Raw genomic sequence first — 22,279 nt, 5'->3', positions numbered from 1 at the left:
GAGACTTGGTGCTGCCCACCCTCATAGCAAGCAGGATCAAGAGAGGCAAAACTTTGGAGCCAGACACACCTCTGTTTGAGTTCTGACCCAACCATTTGCTAGTTTTCCTGTGTTTGAAATGGGCATGATCGTAGTTTTGATATTTTTGGTGTTTGCTGCATGCCAAATACCATGGTAAGGGCTTTACAGATGGTAGCCCATTGAAGACTCACAGTAACAGTCTGAAGTATATGCTGTTACTGTCTCATTTCCAAATGAGAAAACAGGCCTGGGGCACTTCACTAATTATTTAAGACATACTTTTAGTAACTAGTGGAGCCAAGTTTCTGACCTAATGTGACTTTAAGTACGCTGACTTAACCTCTAGAAATAGTGTGAGTGAGGGTCCCAGCACGGTGCCGACAGCAGCAGGCCTAGGCAGTTGTTGTTTGCTGTTACTGTCAGTCTAGATCTCCATTTCCAAGTAGGTGTGTTTAGGAAGCAGTTGTCGCCCTAGTCCATAAAGTCATACTCTTAAGTGCATAACTCTGCCATGAATAGCCCATCAGTGTACATTCATCTTCCTATTCCATGCCAATGTTATCCCAATTGTGTGATGAGGTTCAGTCCTGGCTTGCTCATTCATTTATTCATTCATCACCCCATTCAGTCAATGACTAAATAGACATCCCGCATCCTCACTTACCATGCTGGGTACCGTGGACCCAACAGTTTGGGAGATGGGCACGGCTTCTTGGTAATTACCATTCAGTGGAAAAACAGACAACTGTATCATCACCCAATATATGAAATTCCAACTGAGAATTGTTCTAAAGGAAGATGTAGGGCACAGTTCACCGGATTTGGCCTCACCAGAAAATTGGAGAGGGCTTCTTGGAGGAGGTGGTACTGATCTGATAACGGAGGATGAGTAGGAGGCAGTGGCAGAAGGGAAGAGGAGGAGCAGCTCGGGGGAGGGCAGCGGGTGCCTAGGCCCTGAGGCATGTGGGAACATGGCATGTAGATGGCCCACGCCCACATGGCTGCAGGAGAGACTTTGGGTGTGAAGTAGAACTGGAGATGTAAACAGGATCCAGCCATCGAGGGCCTTGTCCGCTACAGTGCAGTTTTATTGGTAAACCAAGAACACCGGGAAACTGTTGAATGAGGTGAAACAGAGCTGAGGGGGTGACATGATCCACACTACTCTGAAAAGATCACCCTGGTTTCTTGCTGCAGAATGGATTGCAGAGAAGCCAGAGATGGAGCAGAGCAGAGGACTCCTGGTCTGGGCTTTTCCATTTGAAAGACTCTGGCTGAACTTTCCCTGCTACCTGGTTGCAGATTGCTTTCAGAGTCTTGTCTAGAAGTTTCAGCTGATGATCCCGACCTGAGACTAGGCAGGATGGGCAAATGCTAGTAATACAGGGGGGTCCTGATGGCTTGAGGGAGAGGCTTTTCCTGCCAAGTGTGGGGTCCAGTTCTTTCCTGGGCTCTACTTTATTTTCTTTCTTTCTTCTTTTTTATCTAAAATCTCCCTTGGCACAGTGCTAGTGTGCAATTATATATTATTAGCTACAGCCTCCTGCCTACATTAGGTCTCTGGACTCATCTTATAGAATTGCAATTTTGTACTTTTTGATTACATCTCCTCATTTCCCCTCTCACCTTTTGGGCCTTACTTGACTCTCCTGTGAGGATGGGGATACTCATACACTGTTTACAGTAAGTCACAAAGTCAACCCGTGCCCCAGCCAGCATCTCTGAAGATGCTGACTTTCAGGTTAAGGTCTAACAGCATTTCTTGCTTAGGAATTGATTTGTAGTTTTAAACTCCAGTGCCTCAAAGTGGAAATGAAACCAAAATTAGAAGGAATTTTATATTAAAATACTCAACGTCACCCAACTGGAGAAGTGAGAAAGTGAACTGTGAATTATGAAGAAATTACTTCTTGGGTCTTTTATCTAAAACAGGCAAATCTAAATCTCAAACCCTTTTAACCCCAGTGTTCTTCTTTGCCATAAAAGGATTCTTCTCCTTCACACGACTGTATGTCAAAACAGCAGCGCCTAGAATCAAATTCCTGAAACACACCCCAGTAAGGTTTACTGCTGTAAACAAACGCCATAGGACATCACAGCAAGCGGGAACATTCCCTGCTATGGAATGAATGGGCTGTGAAGAGAATAAGCAGGAACCAACGACTTACTAGAAATGAGAACAAAAGGTTTGGCGGCTTGGGCCCAAGTCACCTTGACACCATCACATGCATCATCACTCAGAATGAATAAAACACTCAAAAGCTACAATCTTGCCACATAAATACGGAGTTGGTGGGAAGGGAGGATGGGGATCACCGTGCACACACTGCAGGTGGGGAGTCAAGCCAGTCAGGTGGGACTCTGGAACCCATTAGTGTGAACAGGCCGCACACCACCTAAGAAGGTAACTTCCCCTTAAATTTGCAATTAGATCTGAGATTTCATCAGTGGCCTTTATGTCACAGAGTATCAGTGACACTGTATGACATATTGTACACCTCACCCTGTAGGTAACAGTGGAGCCAGACTCATCTTCTGTGCCCTATAGCATGTGGGATGTCCAAAGCACATGTTAATGTTGTGCATTACTGTGTGCCTCGTGGGCTGTTCTTTAATCATTTTGTTTCTTGGAGTCCTGTCTTCCTCCAAAGAGTTAGGCAACTCTCTTGACATTTGGGAAACCAGTTCCAGTGCACACCTCTCCTGTCCCCTCACCTCCTGGAAACACACCTGCCTCCTAATAAGTTCCCAGTTCTCCCTTTTGTCATTCTGAGGGTGCTGTCATCCTCTGGTAAGGAAAGGAAGAAAATACCTGCATGAATATCAACGTGTTTTGTTTTATTCATTCATCTAAGCATTTATTTCCTGCCTGTTATATGCTTGGTGCTGTGGATATAAAGATGAGTGAGCACATAGTGTTACTCTCAAAGACCTCCATTTTGTCCTTGCTGTTGGCCTAATTGATGCAATAATTTGACTCCTTTCAGGTAGATCTGTCCAAGTCATGCATGAGAGACCACCACTTTTTTGGTTTTTGGGGGGGACAAAAAGTGAAGGGTTGAGTTAATCATACAAAGTTCACCAGTAGTCTATATGAGGCCCTTCTCTTATTTTATTTTATTATCTTTTTTTCCCACTTCTTTATGCTCCACACTCTCATTCACTCTTTTCCTCTCAGCCTAAGCACTTATGCCCTTGGATATGTATGCGTCTGTGAAATATAGTGTTGCAGCATGTCTGTAAGTATCATAAACTCACATCAATAGTATGAGGCTGTAGGTCTCATTCTATTTCTTACTTTAAAAAAAAGCTGGCCCAGTGTGATAACTCATGCATGTAATCTCAGCACTTTGGGAGGCCAAGGCAGAAGGATTGCTTGAGCCCAGGAGTTCAAGGCTGTAGTGAGCTATGATTGCACAACTGCACTGCAGCCTGGGTGACAGCACGAAACTCTTTGTCTCTTAAAAAATAAATAAGTAAAAAGTAAGCATAAATTTAAAACAAATTAAAAATTGCACACTGTGTTTTAAAGACCACTGGATGTTGCTGGCAGTCCTGGAGCTCATTCCCCTGTCGGCTTCACAGCCATTTTTCACCATTTTTCTCATCTGTTCCCCTGGATTAAACCCCAGGTTGCCTTTCACTTTCCACGCCCACAGACAATGTTGGAATAAGTTACCTGGGCCCTGTTCCCTGGTGCTGGTGCTCTCTGGGAGTCTCTTCCCAGGAGTGGGATTGATGAGCCATAGGTTATATGCACACCTATTTATTTCACTGAGTGCTACTGTATTGGTCTCAAATGGCTGCACCATTTGCGCTCATGCCAGCAGACTTATACTTCATTTTATCAGGATGGAACCTAGAATCATAGCAAGGATGATGTCCACTGCCACTTACTGCAATCTACTGTGTGCCAACCTCTGTGCTAGTTGCTAGTTGCTTGACATGCAGGATCCAAAATACATCTTCGCAAGGATAGCAATATCTCTTCAACAGGGGAGGACACTGAGGTTCAGAAAGAGTGAGCTACTCTCTCATAAGCATGTAAGTGTTCTGTGGCAGAGGCAGGCTTGACCTGATGTCAGTCACTGGTGCTGAGCTTGGAGTGATTTGAAAGGCATATATTAGCAAATACACCAGGTTAGCTTTATTAAAGCAGCATAAGTAGCTGTGATGTCTGTGGCGGGGAGGGTAACACTGATGGAGAATTCACCTTGAGATGATTGAGTTGCTCTTTGGGGACTTTTGTCCACCACAGTGGGGTGCACAGGAAGCTGTGGGCTTTTCTATACTCAGCTACAGCCAAAATAAAAATAAGATCTTTGCATTATTCCCACTTACATACAACAAGAAAAACTTCTAGATAGTCTCAGTATGGTAGGGCTGTCTTCTTTACTTTGTAATTTTATAAGAATAGTATTTTTTGTGTAATTTTGCCAAGTGCTTCTGACTATAAATCTAAATGTTTAGTGGTTGGAATAGCCCAAGCCTTCTATGCTGGACTAGAAATTATAGCCTACAGTTGATGGTGAAAATTCATTTGCTTAATAAAAACTTTTATGGATGCAAAGGTGGACAGGCATTCATTCCAGCCTTGAGGTGCTCACCAGCTGATCAGAACAGCATCAACCATCAACTTGGGAGCCGAGTAAGTTCTCTGTCAGCCAGTGGAGACCCCCTAGGGCAATAGAATAGAAAGACACCCTTTGGCAAATGCAGTCCTCTTGCAGGCCATGAGTGACACCAGCTCTTGCCACCTGACAAAGGGCACAGACACCAAACCCTGCCCTGCCCACAGGAGTCCATTTCAACTCTACCCCATGGGCAGGTAAGGAAACTGGGCTCTGCAAGTCACAAACAAGTCAGTAGAGTCAAGGAGGGCAGGCCTGACCTCGGCCACAGGTGCTGCAGATCAGATCACAGTAACCAGGATCTTGAGCTGAAGTCCAGGCGGAGCTTGCAGGGAGAATGGCTAGCTCTCTGTGGAGTTGAAGGTGGTTGGAGGTTTGTTGGGTTTCCCTAAGTTTTCAAGCCTGTTCTCCTCCATCATTTGCTCAGAGAATAATATTACAGGTGTTGGGAGAGCTGGTTTTGTAACATTAATCAGAGTGGATTAAAAGGTTACTTTCTTCTGATTTGCCCTGAGAGGGTTGCTTGGCACATCAAGGGGAATCACTTTTCAGACAGAAAGACTGCACTTGCTGGTTTGAAACACTACATTCAGCCACATGGAGATAAGAGCAGTTCCCTTTGCTACTTTAGAATGATAAAGCTCTAACTGCTCATTTCCCGGCTGCTCCTTCCCTTGTCACTGGGGGAAGAATCCCCATCTGGAGATACAGGTGCTCTTCTGACATTTTCCTTATAGCAGGGCAGGAATCCAATGAAGCATTTCATGAATTTCTGCAATATGCATGGATTTTAGGTGTGCAGTTTGCAAGAGCCACGACACCATGCCCAGCATTTCTGTTGCCTATTCTGAAAGTGGAAGGTTTTCTGGATTATAGTTTAACAAGCATTTTTACTCCTTCTCCTGAGAAAGAGAAAGGGGGAGAAAGAGAGAGCCCGTGACTAGAATTGTAATGAGCTCCCAAGCCTGATCCTAATTATCTTCCGTAACTTAGCAACAAGCGAGACGAGAGAAGAAAGGAGCTGAACAATTTAAATGCGTTGGTGAGATGTGGGTGGAAAGAGGGGAAAAGGGCCCCAGGTGCAGTCGAAGGAGGAGTTTGCTGGTGGGGAAAAGGGTCTCTGTGCTTGCAGTTCTGCTTCTTTTGAGAAAGGAAGGAGGAGCTGAGCCCGCGCATGGTGGAGATGCTGCTTATGATGCTCCCTTAAGATGGGCAGGATGCCCGGGGAAGAAATCTGGGTTCTTCACAGTGTGTTCTGGACGTGCGAGGTACACAGGGCACTTTTTGCACCCTGACTTACTTCAGCCCTCTTAGCACCACCTGGGTTTCCTTTCAAAATGTCAGGGAAACCTGGCTTTCTGGTTTTTCTTTAAAAAAGCAACACTACACAGTTCTTCAGCTGGAGATGAATTTGTGATGACTGCTCAGTTCTGTCCTGAGGGTCTCTGGCGGAGTACCACAGGGCTCACTTACCAGGTGTTCAGGGGGCACACCATGGCCATTTGAAGAGTTAGCAGGGCCTGTCTTCCAGTGGTTTGGAATGCTGACTTTAAATCAATGAAGTGGCGCAGCGCAGTGGCTCACATCTGTAATCCCAACACTGTGAGACGCCAAGAGGCAGGAGGATCGCTTGAGCCCACAAGTTCGAGACCAGCCTGGGCAACATAGCAAGACCCAGTTTCTACAAAAAATATATATAACTATGTATATATATTTATAAATTTGAGTATAGATTAGAGGAAAACTGTCTTGACAGCAATTTATGAGAAACATATCTGAGGACTGATGTTGAATTACCAACTAATCACAAGATGCTAGGGGCAATAAACCCCCCTAAGTCAGCCACCTGTGTGTTCGCAGTCGCCTGGGATTCTGGGTTGGGGAGGCGGTGCCTTTGTGGTGGTGTTGATCTGGAGTGTGTAGTGTGGCATGTAGGGCCCTGTTCTGTGCTTTTTTTCTTTTTTTTTTTTTTGAAACAGAGGTTCTTGCTCTGTCACCTAGGCTGGAGTGCAGCGGTGCAATCTGGGCTCACTGCAACCTCTGCCTCCCAGGATCAAGTGATTCTCCTGGCTCAGCCTCCCAAGTAGCTGGGACTACAGGCAGGTGCCTGCCACCACACCTGACAAATTTTTGTATTTTTAGTTGAGACAGGGTTTCGCCATATTAGCCTGGCTAGTCTCTGATTCCTTACTTCAAGTGATCCGCCCGCCTCAGCCTCCAAAAGTGCTGGGATTACAGGTGTAAGCCACCGCGCCCAGCTTCTGCCTGCTTTTTAATAAGCAACATTGACCAACTTAGAAATGTCCAGAGGGGCAGTGCCGTCTGGAAGCCCTGCCCTGTGGGGACAGCTGCAGGAACTGGGGTGCAGAAATCAGCTCAAAGGAGGACGTCCGAGGGACCCTAGATCCAGAGGAAGGTGCTCCTTCTGCCACCACGTGCCTTCCCCGCATGTTGACTTTGCCTTTACCTGACTTTACTCACTTCCATGTGGCCCGACTCCCTTTCCAGGGAGGGTTTACCTCCCGTGCTGGGCAGTGAAGAGGGAACTGCTTGCTGGGTGCTGGCATGGCCCACTCAGCCAGCCTCTGCGGGAATGCCAGCCTCTTGCTCCTGCCAGGTGAGACCCAGAGTTCCATTTAGGGTCCAGTGTATTTCCTGGCTCTTTGGTGTTACCTAGCCCCAGGGTGCTATTAATAGTGCAAAGCACAGGAACCAGGGCGCAGCCACAGAGTAAACAAACACTACAGGTTCTTTAGAAGGCAGAGAAGCCAGAGAGGGTTTCCAGGGATAGAGGGAGTTAAATGGAGAATCAGACTGAAGCAAGTGGAGAGAGGATGAAGGAAACTCTAGATTAGAGGACATTTGTTGCCAAGGTGAGTAGCAGAGAAGTTTCACTGTGGGAGTAGCAGGAGAAAGCTGAAGAAACGGTCAAATGGCAGATAGCCATAAATGCCGCCCGGTGAGTTTGACTTTCCTTATGAAGGCAAGGCATATCACCATCAGATTTGGCAAATAAAAATATAACAGGCCCGGCTACGTTTGAATTTCAGATAAACAACAAATATCTTTTAGTGTAAGTATGTCATTCATATTGCATGGTACATAGTCTTGCTAAAAAAATGTATCTGAAATTTAGCTTTCACTGGGTGTCCTGTGCTTTGTCTGGCAGCCCAGGCAAGGGGAAGTCACTGAAGTTTTGTGATCGCAGAGTCCTCTTAGGAGGACCCATCTGCTTGGTGACAGCTGCGGTCGAAGAAGACACCAGGGAGAGGGCTGCTCATGGGGAAACGTGGGCAGTCATCCTGGCATGACCACAAGGACCTGAATTATGAGAAAAATATGAAAGAAGGGATGAATTCAAAAGACAAATTCGATGGCTGGGTCTGTAGGCTTGGGGACTGGTGAGAAGGTGGAATAGAGGAGACAGAGGCAGCAAGGACGAGTTCAAGGGCAGGACCCATAGCTGGGAATGCCACGGAAGACACAGTTCAGAGGAAGAGTGGCTGCACAAGGAAAGAAGGCAGACTCCCGAGTTCTCTTGAAAACCTTCTCATAGTAGACACTGAGTGGGAAGGGCCAGCCAGCAGAAGTGGGTGCAGAGCGGAATTCCAGGAGGGAGAGGGGTGGGAGCTGTTGACATGGCCCTGGGTAGTGGCAGCAGCTGAAGCCAGCAATGAAGGAGATGCCTCCCTCCAGGGTCAGAGTGGAGCAGCGAGGTCAGAGGAGCCGCCCAGGAGGGAGCCAGGAGAAGGCTGCTGCTTGGCAAACAGACCCAGTCTCTAATCTGGGCTAAGAAGTGAAGCTGGTTTCCCTGTGGCCCAAAGTATTAGGAACTTTTTCTTTTTTTAATAAAGCAAAACAGCAAACGTGGAGAAACAGTGGCAGTTGCTCTCATGGAGTCCTTCCCACAATCACAGCGGGCTTGGACCTCCCCTGTGCCCAGCAAGGCTTTCTCTCTAGCCTCACACTCCCATCCCCAAAGATCACAGGGAAACCTGGCAATGCCACCACTCCCAGAGCCTGCCGGCCCAGGGTCTGGAGTGAAGAGACGGACAGGGGTGAGGCCCCAAGACAAGGGGCCTGGGACCTCCCCAGTCTTGCCTGAGTTCCTGAGCAAATCCTGCTACCCACCCCCTGCACGCTCTGCAAAGCGTTTCTGTCACAGCAAACTGTTGATCGGCCCCTTGCCCTCCCTCCCCCAGGGGCAGGATTGGACACAAGAGAAGAATCAAACACTTCTGTTTCATTTTAGTCAAAGACACCAGGAGAAAGTAGATTGTGACCCTTAGCCATGGACAGCATCCAGAGACTTAAAAGTAGCTGAATTTTACTGCAACGTTAATAGAACCTAAAGGTTTCAGGCTCCTATGCAGGTGAAAATCTTTGGATTTCCAGCTGAATATCAATGAATGATTCCATTTTAAAGTCAGTGAACAGTGGGGCAAACTGAGGCATTACAGGAGTGAAGATGGAATTGCTGAAATACTCCTGCCATGGCATCTTTCATCCCCTCTTTACACACACGCTTCTCTAGGTCACAGAAGCTTTGGGGAGGCGTCTGGCACCTTGGGAAGCTCTTTGATCTACAACTTGGCAAGTGTTCCAGGGAGCCCGTGTTCTGGGTGGCCACGGGGCTCCTGCTTCTCTCCAGGGCTGCTGGACACAGCCTAGGTGGAGCTGCCTGATAAGGACCCAAGAGGGCTGGTGACCACATACCCCTGATCCCACCCATAGTCTTGCCCATTGCTCACTGGCTGCAGCCCCTGAGGTCAGCCAGCCCAGCTCTTCCAGCTTTGGGCCTTCCTCCAGCATCTCCTCCAGCTGCCTTTGTCCAGCTGTATTTAGTAACAATTTTATAATGTCTCAACAGCTGCTTTTTACCCTCTAATTTGTGAATCAGCCAAATGCCTAGCTGAGATGAAAGTCCTGGGGTCAAACATTTCTGGACTTGTGGTCCTCACTCATTAAACGACAGTGGACTGTCATATGAAAACTTGGGCTGAGGTGTATCCTGGCAGACAGGGAATTGGCATGTTAATGCTACCTAGGCAGCACTGGATGCCCACAGTGTTTGAGGTAGGGATTGTTTGCATTCTACAGATGAGCACACTGAGGCTCAGAGCGGTAAGGAATTGGCCCGCAGTCACATGACTATTAAAGTATCTGAATTGGGATTAGAACCTAAACCCAGCCAACTTGAAGTTCTGAACCCTGCACTCCATGCTCCAGTGTGGAGCCGCAGTTTCCTTTCTTCCTGCTGAGATGAAGACACATGAGAACCCAAGCCCGTCACCCTGGACATTGACGCTTCTCTTAGGGAAACACTGGGCACCATGTGTTGATCGTTGGGTCCACAGCCCAAAGACTGGCAGAATCTCAATACTGTCCCAGCAGGTGGCAACTGCACTCATTTTAAAAAATGACATAATAAACACATCTCTTTAACCTCAATTTTCTCTTTCCCAAAATGGAATTAAAAAAATCAAAGCTCAGAATCACTGCCTTCCAGAAGGTGTATAGTAGAAACTCAGTGGCACTCGGGCCCTGCTTCTCACTGAGAGCTGCGTTTCCAGGGCCAGGTGCTGAGCCAGTTCTGAGAGCCAATCTGCCATCATTTAATGAATTAACACCAAAGGCCAGAAATGTGTGACCGCAGCTTCCGTCAGTGCTGGCTGAGGAATGTCCCAGAGGCTGGCTCCAGGAAAGCGCAAGCAAGGGCTCCTGGGTCCACCGGTTCCTGTGTAGCAGGCAAAAGAGGTGGAAGGGAATGATCCGGGTCTGAAGACAGGGATGGGGTCATCGACGACTCTGGGTTTATGACAAAAGAAACCTGTACAAATGCTGATGAGGATGGGACACGTTCACATGTGGCTTTGAAAAGTATCTCAAGACAACTCAATTGGGAGTTTTCATAGATGAGGACACCAGTGTGTCAGGGGACACAACCTTTTAACTAAAAACAGTTCCACAGGGAATAACGGAAGCACACATAGGAAGAGTTTCTAGTGCCTGCCTGGTGTCTTGCATTTCCCCCCGTGTCTCACATGATTTTTGAATGCCCATGCCGGCCAGCGTCTCCTTCATGGTGTGCTGTTTGTATGGTCATAGCCCATGAGCAGTGCTATGACCATATTTGCATGGGACCTCCACACACACCACTCGGACCTCATTCTCACAACAGCTCGGTTGTGGCAAAAACAAAAAGGAGATAAAGATACTTCCAGTTTCACTGCTGTGGACTCTAAGGACCAGAGGGGTACAAGATTGGTCTATTATTGTCTTTTAGTAAGCAGAAGAGGCCAGACTGAAAGACAGTTTTCCCGGTTCTGTATCTGATGGAGTCTCTATACAATATGCAATATTACAAAACCCCTCTGGGCTAGGGCAATCAGTTAGTGTTTTGGTAGAATTTGCATAATATAAATGTACCTTTTAATGAAATAACCACAAATCACCAAAACGCCAAATAATTTTTAATATCAGTGCAGTCCATGCAATATTTGAATATAGTTGTCCTACAGGAAGTATTTGTCATTTATCTGAAATTCAAATTTCACTGGGTGCTTTACCCATTTCTGCTGCCATAACAAAATCCACAGACTGAGGGGGTAACTTATAAACAACAGAAATGTGTTTCTTGTGGTTCTCCGGTTTGGAAGTCCAAGATCAGAGCACCAGCAGGTTTGGTGTTTGGTGAGGGCCCAGTCTCCACTTCCAAGATGATGTCCTGCCGCCCTGTCCTCTGGAGGGGACAAATGCTGTGTCTTCACATGGCATGGACTTGTCTCCTCAAATCCTTTTATAAGGTCTCTCATCCCGTTTATGAGGGCTCTGCCTTCAGGACCTAATCACATCCTAAGGGCCCCACCCCTGAATACCATATCATGTTGGTGAATAAGTTTCAACACAAGAATTTTGGGAAAGCTTTAGACTATAGCACTGGACTTCCTTTATTTTTTTTTTCTTCTAAACCTGGCAAGTGTAATTCTTCTGACATTGGTCAGATTTCCCCCCAGTTCTCTGCATTTGGACATCCCCTTATGGCCTTTCCTCTGCTTTCCATGATAAACTCACATGTGGTGACTGCTTTGCTCTGCTGTGGCCAGGGTCTTACTCATGCTGCTTGCTGTGAACAGGGTTTGGTGTTAATGGAGCTTCCCCTTTCATAGCTCTAGCCCATCCCTGTCCATCCAACCTGTACATTTAACCGCTTACTTGGCATCTCCTCCTAGATGTCCCGCAAACACCTCAAAACACAGCCAACTAAGGTTAACTTATCTTCCCCACAAACATGAGCTCCTCCTGACCGTCCCCTCACCGAATGGTGTCCTCACCTGAGCTTTGACCTCGCCCTCTTTTTTCCCATGCTCCCCCATCCAATCCGCCACGTCCTACAAATTGCTGAGCATGGTTCTTTCCATTCTGTTTCTCCCATCCCACTGTCCCTACCCCACTTAGAGTCACCACAGCTTCTTGACTGGACTGCCCCAACTTACTGATATTCCCTATTTGATAAGACATCATCCTTTCACTTTCTTCTAATTCTTTAGACATGACCTCCTGCAGTGATTTGAACATATTTATAATAGCTGACTTAAAAACTTTAAATCCAACATCTGGGCCCCTTGGACAGTTTCTATTGACTGCTTTATTTCCTGCGTGCATGGAACTAAACTTTCCTGTTTCTTTTCATGTCTCACATCTTCTGTTGAAAACTGGATGTTTCAAATATTAAATATCCAGATTCCTTCCTCTCTTGGATTTTTGTTGTTGATGATGCTGTTTGCCTGTTTAGTGACTTCTGGTCTAATTCTATAGGGTCTGCCTTCTTTGTCATTTGTAGCTCCCGGAGTCTCTGCTTAGTTAGCTTAGTGGTTGCCTAATGATGGGAAAGAGACTTCCTTACATGCATTGAACTGGTCAGTTTTTCAGCCTTTGCTGAGGGGCTCTGTGTGTGTGTGTTGGGGCAGACCTTCAGTACTCCAGCAGACAGTTCACATCTCTGCCTTAGCCTGAACTCTCTGCTAGGACTGGGCCTTAAGGTCAGGAAGAGGTGAGAGACTAAATCCTTCTAAGATCTTACCTGGGCATACACACAGCCCTGCACATGGGTGTGGCCTTCTTGGTTCTCAATAATATGTCATAGCTTTACAAACCCCTTATGGACATCTCATTCCCTAGTATTTCCTTTTAAGCTTTTTGGTCAGCCTCTTGTTAGCCCCATCTGGTATCACCACTTCAAAACGCTGCTGTGTTAAACAATTGCTGTTAATAGTGTTTGACAAATGCCTTTGAGATACGGCTGTTGGAACAGAATATTCTCTGAGTAAGGTCAAATGAAGACAAGCTCTTAAGAATTGAGCTTTTCAGGCTGGATGCAATGGCTCATGCCTGTAATCCCAACCCTTTGGGAGGCCAAGGCAGGTGGATCACTTAATGATCAGGAGTTTGAGACCAGTTTGGCCAACATGGTGAAACCTAGTTTCTACTAAAAATACACAAAGTAGCCGAGCGTGGTGGTGTGCACCTGTAATCCCAGGTACTAAGGAGGCTGAGGCAGGAGAATCACTTGAACCTGGGAGGCGGAGGCTGCAGTGAGTGGACATCATGCCCTTGGGTGACAGAGGGACACTCCGTCTCAAAAAAAGAATTGAGTATTTTGGGGAACAGCCAGGCAAGTTAAATAAGGGCAGTTTTCTGGGGATGGCTTTAGGGGAGCTCTAGGCTTATTCTGCCCCTCTTAGGGCTGCTAGGCTGCTGTTCTCAGGCTTTCACAAGTCTAAGGCTACCATGGAGCTGAAGAGAGGGGAGATGGGAGCAGGGCAAGTTGAAATGCCACAAAATCACTGTTCTTACTGACAGTCAGTCATAGTCTTTGAGTAAACACTTTACTCCTTGGATTGTTACAAGCCTTTGGTGAATTTGCAGTATTTTGAAAAACTTGTTTTGGCCATTTTTGCCAGTTTTCTCATTGCTTTTATGGAAGAACAGGTTTGGGGAGGTACTTGTTCTTCTATTCTGGCAATAAGTTCTCCAATGTTGATCTTTTAAAAGTGCTTTTGAGATTGTCTTTTAACCCAAGTTAGGAAACGATGATCATGGGATGTTTTCTAGACATTCCGGCAGCTCTCTAAGGAAGACAATTTTAGGAAGGGTGTGATCAGATAAAACACTAGATATTCATTTTACTTATTTCTCATACCCCACAGTAGGCCTTTATTACTGCCTTGCTCTTGCATAGTTAGTGAATGACTGCAATTGGTATAACTGGAATAAAAAGAGATAATGGTTTATATTTTAGAAGCAAAAGAGTTAATAGGAGCCAGGAGTTTTAAGATAATGGTGATAATGAAGTCACATGGAAACCAATTAAGAGTAAGAGTTTATAAGAGAAACAGTTGAAACCTAAGAGTACTCAAAGGCAATCAGAAAGCCCATTTTAGGGTCTCTTAGAGATGGATTATGTAGAAACTCTACACAAGAGAATATTTTCTGCTGCCCTTTGCCTCTGAAAACATATTGTACTACTGATGTACTGTTTATTCCCTTTCAAACTGCCACATTTGGCAGCTTGCTATTTCTACATGTCTTAAAGTTGTAGCTTATAAAAAAAGCAGATTTCTTAGCACTCGTATTTGGGCATCTGTATGTGGAGCTTTTACACTCCACAGACTCCGCTGTGTGGACTTACTGAAAAGGCTGGTAACAACTAGAAGATTGCCTGAGTAAGCCTGAAACACTGACATTAAGTTGAATGTTTCGGTGTTTGGCATCTTCTCATTAACAATACAGATGACTGTTTTCTTACACAGAGAATCTGAGAGGACCATCAAAGGCCATGATGATTGGTCTTATTTTCCAGAGCATCCTGGTAAAACAATGGGCACGATCACGTTTTGTTAGTAAGGTCACATTTTACTTGAATTATTTTCCAAAGCCAGTAAACAATCCATCCCTTTTCCCCCTGACCCTAATAAACAGGCCCTATATTTCAGAAGGTTAAAAGGTCAGGCTGCCTGAGAGACATCAGTGGGAATCTGCTGTGTCTCTTTGTGCCTGGTTTCAAGCACGTTTTATAAAGGGTGAAAACAAATGTCTTTGGGTTCACTCAAGCTGTTCATCCTTCCTGAATAGAATACAAGTCAGGAAATGCTGAAATACCTTTTCCAGGCACCAGTGTCCCACTGTTCTCTGCCATTAAGCTTGCAAACACTCTATCACCCTTTGCCATTTTTAAAAGAGGCCATATGGTTAGTGATCTAGGTTTTCCAAAGGTAAAATGACTTCCTGAAAATTGAGATGGGCCTTAGGTAGAAATGGCCTATTAAATGGTCCCAATACAGATGCAAAGTTCAGGCACCTTTCAGATACACCCCAAAAACAGCTGGAAAGATCAGGCCCAAAATGCTCCATTGAAATCTGATTGGTTTGTTTCTTCTCTGCTAAATGGACCAATTGTGGGGAGAGGCCAAGTCACATAAAGGAAATAGAAGCTTGGCTTGGTGGCTGTGAGGAAACTGCTAGATAGGTTTATTTTAAATATTTTCCATTTATTTTAATGTTACAATTTTATGAAAAGCTTGGTTGCTTTAAGAACCAAAAGGCAGGAAGGGTACAGGGGAAAAGATCTAGGCTGTAGCCATAATACTTAGAGGACTGTGTCTCAAAGCCTGGGTCATGGAACTGTAAGAATCATCTTGGATGCTTGTTGAAAATGTGCCTTCTGGGTGGAGGGACCTGATGCAGCCTCAACTGTAATCAGATTCTATACCTCAGGCCTCTCCCCATCCCGGAGGTTAGATGTCATTGTGCAGTAATGATGCTCTAGGCCATGCCTGGAAGAATGGATGTAAACAGTAGATGTCAGCATGAATGAGTCTCTGGTGCCTGCCTGCTATACCAGAATGTCCTGAACAGCTCTGGAGCAGACCTGGGCTATAAGATTTGGGAGAAGAGCATCAACAGGTTTGTGGGGGGCACATTTTGGGTGTAAAGTCATTATTTCAACATGTCCCAAAGCACTACTTGATGCAGCTTGGCAGCACAAAAATGCCTGTGCACCTGTAGGGAGTGTGATCCTGAGGACTTCGGCAAGAACATCGTGGCCTCACAAATGGGAACTCAGGGTTAACATAGAAAAACCAGGTTTTGACTGCAGCTTCCCACTGGTACATTTAGTGATTCTGAATAAGGATTTCTGCTTGCTCAGGGTTGTGAAAAACACATCAACATTGTAGGGGAGGATTAGATAACTTGAAAACTGCCCCATCGCAAGACATCTCAGAATGCCAGCACACAGCAGGGCAAGTAAGGCAGAATGGCATCTGCCAAATACTGTGACGGGACAAAGCTAGGAGGTGGATGCACAGATATTTGCTCTATAGGCGTTATTCTTTCTTTATGCTTAAAATGTTTTAAAAAATGTTTTAAAATTTAAAAGCCTAATTGAAGTTAGCCATGTGTGGTGGTGCACATCTGTAGTTTCAGCTGTTGGGGAGGCTGAGGCAGGAAGATTGCCTGAGCCCAGGAGTTTGAGGTTACAGTAAACTACGATCATACCCTGCAAATAGCCACTGCGCTCCAGCCTGGGCAATATAGCAAGACCCTGTCTCTAAAAATTAATACGTAAAATATTTCAGAATAAATAAATAAAATCTACATTTGTGACAGCCTTTTCAAGCTCATTAAGTAAAAACCACCTTATACCCATTAGGATGGCTACTAAAGAAAAGAAAATACTAAGTGTTGGTGAGGATATGGGAAATTGGAACCCTTGTGTACTATTGGTGGGAATTTGTAAAATGATGTAGCCACTATGTAGAAGATGGAGATTTCTCAGAAAATTAAAAATAGAATCGCCATGTGATCCAGCAATCCCACTTCTGGGTATCTATGCAAAAGAATGAAAAGCAGAGTCTCAAAGAGGCACGTGCACACCCATGTTCACAGCAGCATTATTCCCAACAGCCAAGAGGCGGAAACAACCCTAGTGTCCATCAGTGGATAAATGGATAAACAAAATGTGGTACACACAGGCAATGAAATATTATTTAGTGCATAATTTCACAAAAAGAAGAAAAACCTGTTACATGCTATAACACCGATGAATGTCAAGGACATTATACTAAGTGAAATAAGCCAGTCACAAAAAGACAAATACTGTGTGATTCCACTTATATGAGGTACTTGTAGTCAAAATCATAGAGATAGGAAATAGAAGGGTGGTTGCCCGGGGCAGGGGTAGGGGGTGCAGAATATAGGGGAGTTAAGTTTAACGGGTACAGAGTTTTAGTTAGGGAAGGTGAAAAGGTACTAGAAGTGGATAGAAGTGCTAGTTACATGAAAGTGGGAATGCACCTGATGCCATGGAACTATACGTTTAGAAATGGTTATGATGGTAAATACGTATATTTTGCCACAATTAAAAATAAATATTTTTAAAAAGAAAAACCACCTTAGATAACAGTAAAATGAGACTGGTTATTGAATGAATCTACAGACTTCTTTCCTATGTGGATGCAAAACTCAAAACAGCGGACTTGCAATCTACCCTCGTTTCCCTACAAATTTGGTTCCCTGGGTTAACTTTCCCAACCATCCTGTCCCAAACAAGTGTTCCCATCCCAGCGAAGTGCTTTGGATTGGTTCAGCTGTAAAAACTGTCATTTCTGTCTATGAAATGGGTCTTGTTTCTGGTGCCATACCAATAACAGTGCATCTCTCAGACTTCCTTTATCACACCCAGGTTCCTTCAGACGAGAACCTAGGTATTGGGGCTAAATCCAGAGCCTTTTATTCCAGAAGAAATACAGCAAGGTACCTATGCCTGCCTCTGAGAGGCTGCCTGGGTCACTTCCCGGCTAAGCCTGGTGGCGTCCCTTATCTCCCAGAGCCCTCACTATCTGCTGCCTCCATGCATCAGGCCATGCCTTGTTGTGATGCTTTTTTCAGTGACTTTTCATTGGGATCCTACCACCTGCCTGGTGCCTGACTTGTTCTGGAGCTAAACCAAAGAACAAAACAGACATAGCCCGTGTTCACATGGAGCTTATAGTCTCGGGAGGATATCAGCACTAAATAAATATATAAAGTTATGGTTAGTGCTATAAAGAAAAAAGAGTGTTATAATAGAAAATAACAAGGAGGCCTGGGCGCTGTGGCTCAAGCCTGTAATCCTAGCACTTTGAGAGGCAGATGCAGTTGGATCACCTGAGGTCAGGGGTTCGAGACCAGCCTGGCCAACATGGCAAAACCCTGTCTCTATTAAAAATACAAAAAAAAAAATAGGTGGGCATGGTGGCAGGCACCTGTAATCCCAGCTACTCGGGAGGCTGAGGCAGGAGAATCACTTGAACCCAGAAGGCAGAGGTTGCAGTGAGCCAAGATCGCACCACAGCCTCGGCGGCAGAGTGAGACTCTGTCTAAAAAAATAATAATAATAACAAGGAGGACCTAATTTGAACAGGTATGGGGAAGCCATAGAAAGCCACTAGGATGAAGTGAGAAATTCAACTGAGAAATTAGACATGAGGGGGAGTCACCTAAGAACAGAGAGGGGACTGGAAAAGAGCATCCCGAGCAGAGGCTGCCCCAGGACAGAGCCCTGCAGAAGAGAGCTCAGTGGGCCCAGCCTGGGTAGGAAGTGGAGGTGCAGATCCGGAAGAATCATGCAGGCCAGATCATTTCAGGCTGTGGAGGCCACACAGAGGACTGTGAGCTCTTGCCCAGGTGTAAGGAGATGCTGCTGAGGATTTGAAGCAAGAGCATGACATAGCTAGATTTTCCTTTTAAAAGATCGCTCAGGCCCCTTATGTAGAATGGATTAAAAGGGGACAAAAGAGGAGACAAGGAGCCTAGTTAGAGGTGAATGCAGAAATTCGAGGAGAAACAGGGTTGGCCCAGGCTGAAATGGTGCCAGTGGATTTGAAGTGAAATGGAGATAGAATTAATAGGGCTTCCTGGAGGGATTAAATGCAGAGAGGGAGCTGTCAGTGCACCCGGCATGGGTGGCTGGGTGGGTATGTGAGGTATTTAATAGTTTTCATGCACTGACAGTTCACTATATGCCAGGCTTTGTGCTAAACATGTTGCATCATCCATTTAGTCCTCTCAGTCAGCCTGTGAGCTGGGTGCTTACAAATGAGAAGCTAAATAATTTCCCCAAGGTCATGTAACTAGTAGGTGACTCAGGAAATTCGCAGCCTGGTCTACTCACTCCAGGACCCAAAGTTTAGGGGAAGACCAGAAAACAAAATTGGCAGAAAAGAGCTAAACCTCAGTTTTGAGTGTGTGGGTGATGACCACTTTTTCCTAGCTCAAAGGCAAAAATACTAGATTCTGGGGAGATTGCAGCAACGACAGCCTAGTTTCTAAGTCCTTTGAATCCTAACTAACATGAAAACTGATAAAGCAACTAGAACAACTCATGGACGACACTTACAGCAAAACTAGGTGCAAGATATCCGATGATTTCAAACAAGAGGAGCCAAACCACCAAAAAAACAAGCCAGGCATAGTTTCAGTGTCTGTGCAAGAGAAAAGAGAGGGAACCAACGGGGTACCTGGATCATGTAAGGAGAGGGGACCCCCAACATAGCCAAAGGTATGCACCGGAAAGCATGGTGCAATTTGAGAACAGCAGCTGGAGATGAGACTGTACAATCTAAACGCAGGCGAGGGCCCCACACTCAGGAGAAACTGCGGAGAACAGAATCAAATTAAACAAGAAAGGGACAGACAACCATAGGAGATGACAGAGTCAGGAAGTTTCAGAATAAGCCATCATGGTTTTGAATACTACATGAAAACAGAAGGACCTCCATGAGGTTCAAACTGCCTTGACTCTGCGTCCTCCTCACAGTGCAGGAAAGCTAATTTCACATGAAAATGGCACTAGAAGGCTATTAAAGACCAGGCCCCAGAGAAAAATAAATGAAAGTTATATTCATTAAACAGATCAAAAAGGGAGTTTTTATCTCAAAACAATCTTTAAAAAATTAAGAGACTGATAAAAGACATGAAGGAATAAAACTCAAAATGGAAAAACTCAGAAGTGAAGTAACAAAACACAGAAAATAAACAGAAATAAAATAAAAAGTAATTTCAGAAATGAAGAACAGGCCAGAACAGTGGCTGATACCTGTAATCCCAACACTTTGGGAGGCTGAGGCAGGAGAACCTCTTGAACCCAGGAATTCAAAGTCAGCCTGGGCAGTATAGCAAGACCCCTTCTATTAAAAAAATAATTAAGACTTAAACATGGCAAAACCCCGTCTCCACAAAAAAAAACAAAAGAAAGTTAGCCAGGTGTGGTGGTGTAAGTCTGTAGTCCCAGCTACTTTGGAGGCTAAGGTGGGAGGATCACCTGAACCTGGAAGTTTGAGGCCGCACTGAGCTGTGATCACACCACTGCACTCTTGCCTAGGAGATAGAGTGAGAATGTCTCAAAAAAAAAAAAAAAGAAAAGAAAGAAAGAAAGGGCCAGGCATGGTGGCTCACGCCTGTAATCCCAGCACTTCAGGAGGCCGAGGCGGGTGGATCACCTGAGGTCAGGAGTTCAAGACCAGCCTGGCCAACATGGTGAAACCCCATCTCTACTAAAAATACAAAAATTAGCTGGGTGTGGTGGCGTGCACCTGTCATCCCAGCTAGTCGGGAGGCTGAAGCAGGAGAATCGCTTGAACCTGGGAGGTGGAGGTTGCAGTGAGCCGAGATCACACCATTGCACTCCACGGGCAACAAGAGCGAAACTCCATCTCAAAATAATAATAATAAAGACTTAAACGTGGCAAAACCCCATCTCCACAAAAAATACAAAAGAAAATTAGCCAGGTGTGGTTGTGCAAGCCTGTAGTCCCAGCTACTTGGGAGGCTAAAGTGGGAGGATCACCTGAGCCTGAAAGTTTGAGGCTGCACTGAGCTATGTTCACACCACTGCACTCCTGCCTAGGAGATAGAGTGAGACTGTCTCAAAAAAAAAAAAAAAGAAAGAAAAAGAAAAAAGGAAGGGCCGGGCCTAGTGGCTCATGAGTATAATCCCAGCACTTTGGAAGGCCGAGCAGGGGTGGATCATGAGGTCAAGAGATCGAGACCATCCTGGTCAACATGGTGAAACCTTGTCTTTACTAAAAATACAAAAATTAGCTGGGCGTGGTGGCGCATGCCTGTAGTCCCAGGAGGCTGAGGCAGGAGGATTGCTTGAGCCCAGGAGGTGGAGGTTGCAGTGAGCTGAGATCGCACCACTGCACTCCAGCCTGGCAACAGAGTGAGACTCCGTCTCAAAAAAAAAAAAAAAAAAAAAAAAGAAAGAAAGAAAAAAGAATTAGCCAAGCATAAAGGCATATGCCTATAATCCCGGCTTCTCAGAAGGGTTGAGCCGAGGAGTTTGAGGCTGCAGTGAGCTATGATCATACCGCTTCACTCCTGCCTAGGTGACAGAGTGAGACCCTGTCTCTAAGAAATTTAAAAATAAAAAGAATCTTTAAAAACTGAGCGGTAATCCACAGAGGGTGATGGGAAAACCAATCCATTTTCTTGGAAATCTGTGAATAGTGGAGAAAAGCATGCATTTATCCTGCTTTATCTCTATAGGTGATACCAACTGGTACAACAAATGAGGATGAGCATCTCTTTATAATATCATTCTGTGTAATAAATGGACAAAAAAGATGGAATTAAAAGATCACCATTTTGCAAATCCCAACGAAATTGAAGTATCCTGTCCTGTCCAACAAGTTAGTCACTGGCCACCTAAAGTCTAAGTAAAATTAAATAAAAATGTTAGTTCCTCAGTCTCAGTGGCCACATTCCAAGTTGTCAGTGGCCACACACACTAGTGGCCGCCCTGTGGGGCAGTGCAGACATGGGGCATTTTCTTGACCACGGAAAGTTCTGTTAGAGGGCATGCTTCAGACCTCATGCATCCACAGGCACTGGTCTCACAGCGTGGGAAACAGACAGGTGTCTCCGGGAGAGCCCACAGTCCCCCCGGTGGTGGTTTCCAAGACCTACCAAGAGGCAGACCAGGCCCCTGGATGTAGCTGTCACCTTACAGGAAGCACAGAGGATGAGCGCCATGTGATCAGTGTCATGAATATGCAGTTCGAAAACTCCAGATTCAGGGAATCTACAGATCACATGGCCTGGGTTTTTTTAAACAGATAAACCAGAAGAAAAAAGAAAGGGGTAAGGAGGATGCAGCTTCACAGAGGCTTAGAAATTTTAAACTGTCAAGACTCAACTATCATGTCTGTGAATGAACACTTGGATGAAAAGCTACAAAGAAATGCAAAGATGCCATTTCTCTAAAAGCAGAGCAATGGTTTTTAGTGGAGGAAGAACCGTGACTGGCCCAGGGTCCACGGAGGGGCTTCTGGTGTGACCGGCACAGTTCTCTTTGCGACCCGGGTGCTGGTGACAACAGTATTCACCTTATAATAACTCATTAAGCTATATTATTATTTTTCATGGCTTTCTCTATCAATGATTTATTTTATAATTTTTAAATAGTTTAAAAAAAAAAAAGAACCAAACCAAGGAGTACATCACTGGGACAAGCCCCTGACAAGTTAATTTCTATGATTTATGGTCTTTCAATGTGTTTACTGAATCTTTTTACCAAGTGGCAC

General features: G+C 45.2%; 2 protein-coding genes across 3 annotated transcripts in view; one reads left to right on the top strand and one right to left on the bottom strand.

Annotated features, from left to right (window-relative positions):
* LOC134738006 (uncharacterized) overlaps window positions 1-22,279 on the top strand; it is a 347,768-nt gene that overhangs the window by 98,137 nt on the left and 227,352 nt on the right. The window lies entirely within an intron of this gene.
* Window positions 1-22,279, bottom strand: part of LOC129011217 (phosphatidylinositol 3,4,5-trisphosphate 3-phosphatase TPTE2-like) — a 716,449-nt gene that overhangs the window by 528,805 nt on the left and 165,365 nt on the right. The window lies entirely within an intron of this gene.

Source organism: Pongo pygmaeus, chromosome 14 (assembly GCF_028885625.2).
Source record: "Pongo pygmaeus isolate AG05252 chromosome 14, NHGRI_mPonPyg2-v2.0_pri, whole genome shotgun sequence".
NCBI classification, from domain to species: domain Eukaryota; kingdom Metazoa; phylum Chordata; class Mammalia; order Primates; family Hominidae; genus Pongo; species Pongo pygmaeus.
This window is presented reverse-complemented; position numbering and strand designations above follow the sequence as displayed.